Source organism: Hylobates moloch, unplaced genomic scaffold (assembly GCF_009828535.3).
Source record: "Hylobates moloch isolate HMO894 unplaced genomic scaffold, HMol_V3 SCAFFOLD_19, whole genome shotgun sequence".
NCBI lineage: Eukaryota > Metazoa > Chordata > Mammalia > Primates > Hylobatidae > Hylobates > Hylobates moloch.
Genome location: NW_026652294.1, coordinates 22,514,207 through 22,519,922, shown reverse-complemented (window position 1 = coordinate 22,519,922; position 5,716 = coordinate 22,514,207). Strand labels below are relative to the sequence as shown.

General features: G+C 51.6%; 1 protein-coding gene across 4 annotated transcripts in view; it reads left to right on the top strand.

The window, feature by feature from the left end:
* RANGAP1 (Ran GTPase activating protein 1) overlaps positions 1 to 5,716 on the top strand; it is a 63,844-nt gene that overhangs the window by 19,385 nt on the left and 38,743 nt on the right. Inside the window, exon 1 of one of the 4 annotated variants that reach the window (XM_058431812.1) lies at positions 3,676 to 3,794. The exons of 2 other annotated variants lie outside the window; for them this stretch is intronic. The gene's annotated coding sequence lies outside the window, so the exon portion shown is untranslated. Of the gene's footprint in view, positions 1 to 3,675; positions 3,895 to 5,716 lie in introns of those variants that run through there. One more of the 4 variants, XM_032138840.2, reaches the window with a different exon arrangement.

Here is a 5,716-nt window from a genome sequence, read left to right as displayed (position 1 = left end):
CCGAGTAGCTGGGATTACAGGCGTCCGCCACCATGCCCAGATAATTTTTTGTATTTTCAGTAGAGACAGGATTTCACCATGTTGGCCAGGCTGGTCTCGAACTCCTGACCTCAGATGATCCACCTGCCTCGCCGTCCCGAAGTGCTGGGACTACAGGCATGAGCCACTGTGCCCGGCCAGAAACAGTGATGATTCTTGATTCATCTGACTCACTGGGCACCCTTGGGCAAACCCCCTGTTCCTTTTCAAACCCCAGTCTCCCCATTTGTAAAGAGGTTTAAGATAGATTCAGGAGGCTGGGCACGGTGGCTCACGCCTGTACTGTACTCCCAGCACTTTGGGAGGCCGAGGTAAGCGGATCACCAGGTCAGGAGTTCGAGACCATCCTGGCCAATATGGTGAACCCCTGTCTCTACTAAAAGTACAAAAATTAGCTGGGCGTGGTGGCGTGCACCTGTAGTCCCAGCTACTCGGGAGGCTGAGGCAGAAGAATCACTTGAACCTGGGAGGCGGAGGTTGCAGTAAGCTGAGATCGCACCACTGCACTCCAGCCTGAGCAACAGAGTGAGACTCCATCTCAAAAAAAAAAAAAAAAAAATCAGGATATAGGAGTGACAGAATCCAGATTGCTAGGGGGTGCTGTCAGGCTGAGTTTGTGATTTTTAGCTTTGAACGTCAACACTTTCAGGCAGAACATCCACTCTCTAACTCCCCATGAGTCCCCCCAAGCCCCCCCGAGCCCCACAAAGCCCCATGACTTCCTGTTACCTCCTAGGTCCTTGAAGCCCACTGAATTTCTGTTGTCTAATAATTCCCTTCCAGTTCCGAAAACCCATGTCCTATCAGCTGGATGAGGACGGGATCAGCTAAGATGTTCCCCTGCCCACCGTCCTCTTCTCTTTGGGAGGTCTCTGTGCGAGGGCCAAGGAAAGTCTCAAGAAGTAAAATTGGAAAAGGGAGCCTGCAGATCACCCCAAGGAAAATCCCAACTGATTTATCAGTCCTAGCTGGAAGCAGCACAGGAATAGCAGGACGCCTATGACTCATTTTAAGCAAACATCCGGTAACCCGACTGGTATCCGGTTCAAATGGGGAAACCTGAAGCACCTATGACAGGCCAGGCCCAGAGAAGATACTGCCCAGATGGATACAGCATCTGCTCTGGAGACCCTCCCAGGCTGAGGAGGAAACTGCCAAGAACAGGGTTAACTCTGTCAAAGAGCCCCAGAGCCCCAGGCCAATTGCTATGGGGCTTTGCATCTTGCTGTGTGCACCTGCAGGAGGGAGAGACTTATGAAGTAGCATTTGACATGGGCCTTATAGGTAAAAAGGAGAGGGAAGGTGGAAAGAGGATGCACATCCAGGCACTTTGAAAACTGGGAGAGTTACACTCTGTCTAGAGCTTCAGTTTTCTCATCTCTGTGCTGGGAAGGGTGGTAATGATGCCCACTTACCTTGTGGTGGTGAAGATTAAATGAGCTGTGTGTAAAAGGATATGGCATGATATTTATTTATTTATTTATTTATTTATTTATTTATTTATTTATTTATTTTTTATTTATTTATTTATTTATTTATTTATTTATTTATTTATTTATTTTGAGACGGAGTTTCGCTCTTGTTGCCCAGGCTGGAGTGCAATGGCGTGTCTCGGCTCACTGCAACCTCTGCCTCCCAGGTTCAAGCGATTCTCCTGCCTCGGCCTCCCGAGTAGCTGGGATTCCAGGCATGCATCACCATGCCCGGCTAATTTTGTATTTTTAGTAGAGACAGGGTTTCTCCATGTTGGTCAGGCTGGTCTCAAACTCCTGACCTCAGGTGATCCGCCCGCCTTGGCTTCCCAAAGTGCTGGGATTACAAGTGTGAGCCACCGCGCCCAGCCTGCATGATGTGTTTATAACTTTTTTTTTCTTTTTTCAGTTTTTGAGAGAAGGTCTTGCTCTGTCGCCAGGGCTGAAATGCAGTGATGCGATCATGGCTCACTGCAGCCTCAAGCTCCCAGGCTCCAGATCCTCCTGCCTCAGTCCCTTAGCTGAGACTACACGCTTGCACCATCACGTCCAACTAATTTTTGTATTTTTTGTCGAGACAGGGTTTGACCATGTTGCCCAGGCTGGTCTCAAACTCTCTCGCCTATAATCCCAACACTTTGGGAGGCCAAGATGGGCAACAAGAGTGAAACTCCATCTCAAAAAAAAAAAACAAAAAACGCTGTTTGTGTTTTTATGCTTAAATTCACACCTACAGAAAAGTTGCAAAAATGTTCAAAGAACTCCCATATCCTTCAGCTAGATTAACTGATTAACATTTTGCCACAGTTGTGTCTCTGCTTTCTCTATGTATATGCATAGGTATATTTCTTTTTTTTTTTTGAGACGGAGTCTTGCTCTGTCCCCCAGGCTAGAGTGCAGTGGCGCGATCTCGGCTCACTGCAAGCTCCGCCTCCCAGGTTCACGCCATTCTCTTGCCTCAGCCTCCCGAGTAGCTGGGACTACAGGCACCCGCCAACACGCCCGGCTAATTTTTTGTATTTTTAGTAGAGATGGGGTTTCACCGTGTTAGCCAGGATGGTCTCGATCTCCTGACCTCGTGATCCGCCCGCCTCGGCCTCTCAAAGTGCTGGGATTACAGGCTTGAGCCACCGCGCCCGGCCTGCATAGGTATATTTCTTTTAACCATAAAGGTTGCAGACATCATGTCCTTTTTGTCCCTAATTATTTCAGCATTTTTTCCAAGAACAAGGGCAGTCTCTTACATAACCCTGTACCATAATCAAAATTAATAAATTTAACATTGATACAATACTATTATCTAATATACAGTCAAGTTTTGCTGTTTCAGTATTGTCCTTTATAGCAATCCCCATCCAGGATCCTATCTAGGACCATGTATTGCATTCAGTTGTCTTTTTCGTTTCCTGTAATCGGCAACAGTTTCTCAGTTTTTCTTTGTCTTACATAATACAGACATTTCCGGAAGGGTACAGATCAGTTATTCTGTACCATGTCCCTCGGCTTGGGTTTCTCGTGATTAGACTAAGGTCATGCATAATAGACCGGACGGTGACGCCGTGTTTTTCTCAGTGCATCACACAGAAAGCGTGCGATGAATGTCAGTTTGTCCTGCTGTTGATGTTAACGTGGCCGTTCAAGTGGTGTCTGCAGAGCTTCTCTACGATAGTTACTATTTCCCCTTTTTAATTATCAGGTAATTTGTGCATATTTATGTGGAAGCCTTCGAATGCCGTTTCAGCTTCATGGGACGGAAAAGAGTCTTTTCTTTCGGGAAATAGATACCTGTGTCTTGCCGAAGAGACCCAGCAGCCTGTGTCAACAAAGTTACGCAAACAAAACCTTTCCGGAAGAGCTGAGGGACCTGGGTGCAGCGCATTCTGGGAATTGTAGTCTCTGGGCGCTCCCGGCTGAACACCGCTCTGCGGTCTCTGCGAGAAAGAGCCAGAATCCGCCAGGGGAGGGCGAAGAGGAGGGCGGTGGGGGCGCTCTGCGCGCGGTGCGCCATGGGACGGGTAGTTCGCGGCGCGCGCCCCATCGCGCTCCCAGGTGGGGAATGGGACTACCCTACCCGAGAGGCGGCGCGTGCGGGGCGAGGGCAAGCCGGCCAGGGCCTCGAACAAATCAAATCGCAGCAAAGAAACTGCCGGCTTTCAAAATCCTCCTCCTCCGCCATCATCCGCCGCGGTGCGGAGAGCAGGTGGTGCTGGAAGCGCGTAGGGCCGGGAGCTTGAGAGAGCTGACAGACTAGCCGGCTGGACATCTGGACCGCTGGATCCGGAGGTGGCGACCCCGGCCTGACCCGGACCCTAAATCCGTCCCCGCCCCACCGGGCGGAGGCGCGCGCTCGGTTCCCTCCACGCGGCGTCGCCGCCTGTTTACGGTAGAGTCAGTGTCCCTTTCCTTTCTCCGTCACCTGCCTGGAACAGGGGTGCGGGGCGAGTAGGGCGTGGCGCCCCTGTGCGCCTTCTGCCTGCCCTCTCGGCCTTCTTCACTTAGCCTTCGACGACCGAGCGCCCCAGGGGTGGCGGTGGGAGTGGGGTTGTTGGGCGGCGCTGGCTCCTTTCACAAATGGGGAAACTGAGGCTTAAAGGCGTCTGACTCGCCAGAGCAGCTCAGCCAGCAGCTGCTAGCAGTGGCGTCTCATATTAGCATCGTTGTCAACCAGAGGCGGTGCGAGTCCGCCGGGGATTCCACATGGGGCTCCCGCGCCGCCCGCCTGTCATTTGCGGCCTGTATTCGCGCGTCGCTCCCGCGGCGCCGCCTCCCAGCAGGCCCACGCCCGCGGGGGGCCCGGCCTGGCGCCGCTGTCCCTGGAATCGATGTGAGTCACTGCTGACGCTTTGCAGGAGCATGCATCTCACCTCAGAAAGTCTCCGACGCTGCTGCGGAGCGGGGAGAGGATGTTTCTCTATTAACCCTTTGCTTTTGCTCTGGCGCTGACCCTTTGCTGACCTTGGACAAATCAATTTACGTTTCTGTACTCCAGTTTCTTGGTCTATAAAGTGTGTGTGGAGGGGTGCATCTCTTTGTCTCGCTCTCTCTTGGACTGAGGAATGGGCCCCCTTTCAGCTGAGTTCTGTCTCTATTCTATCTGGAGGCTTCACCACCACCTTTTACCCTCAAATTGTCCCATCTCAGAACTGCAAGAGATGCTGGGGTTTCAGGTTATTTTTTTATCTTTTTAGAGACAGGGTCTCCCTCTCACCCAAGCTGGAGTGTAGTGGAACGATCACCGCTGAACTGCAGCCTCAGCTTCCTGGGCTCAAGCGATCCTCCCACCTCAACCTCCCAAGTCATGGGGACTACAGGTGCCATCACACCTGGCTAATTTTTAAATTTTTCTGTGGAGACAGGGTCTCATTCTGTTGCCCAGGCTTGTCTCGAACTCCTGATCTAAAGTGATCTTCTCGCCTAGCCTCCCAAAATGTTGGAATTACAGGTGTGAGTCACTGCACTGGGCTGGTTTCTGGTCAATTTATTTTTTGAAACAGGGTCTCCAGAAGTACGGTAGCAAGATCTCAGCTCACTGCAGCCTCCACCTCCGGGGCTCAAGTGATCCTCCCACCTTAAATCCCAGGTAGCTGGGACTGCAGGCACCTGCCACCACACCCAGCTAGTTTTTGTATTTTTAGTGGAGACGGAGTTTCGGCATACTGCCCAAGCTGGTTTCTAACTCCTGGGCTCAATCAATCCGCCCCCCTCAGCCTCCAAAAATGCTGGGATTACAGGAGTGAGCCATTACACCCGACTTTGGTTAATTTTTTTTTTTTTTTTTTTTGAGACGGAGTTTCACTTTTGTTGTCCACGCTGGAGTGCAATGCCACGATCTCGGCCCACCCCAACATCTGCCTCCCGGGTTCAAGCGATTCTCCTGCCTCAGCCTCCTGAGTAGCTGGGATTACAGGCATGTGCCACCACGCCCGGTTAATTTTGTATTTTTGGTAGAGACAGGGTTTCTCCATGTTGGCCAGGGTGGTCTCGAACTCCCGACCTCAGGTAATCCGCCCGCCTCAGCCTCCCAAAGTGCTGGGTTTATAGGTGTGAGCTCCCGCACCCCGCCTGGTTAATTTTTTTTTTTTTTTTGAGACTGAGTCTTGCTCTGTCGCCCAGGCTGGAGTGCAGTGGCGCAATCTCGGCTCACTGCAAGCTCCGCCTCCCGGGTTCATGCCATTCTGCTGCCTCAGCCTCCCAAGTAGCTGGGA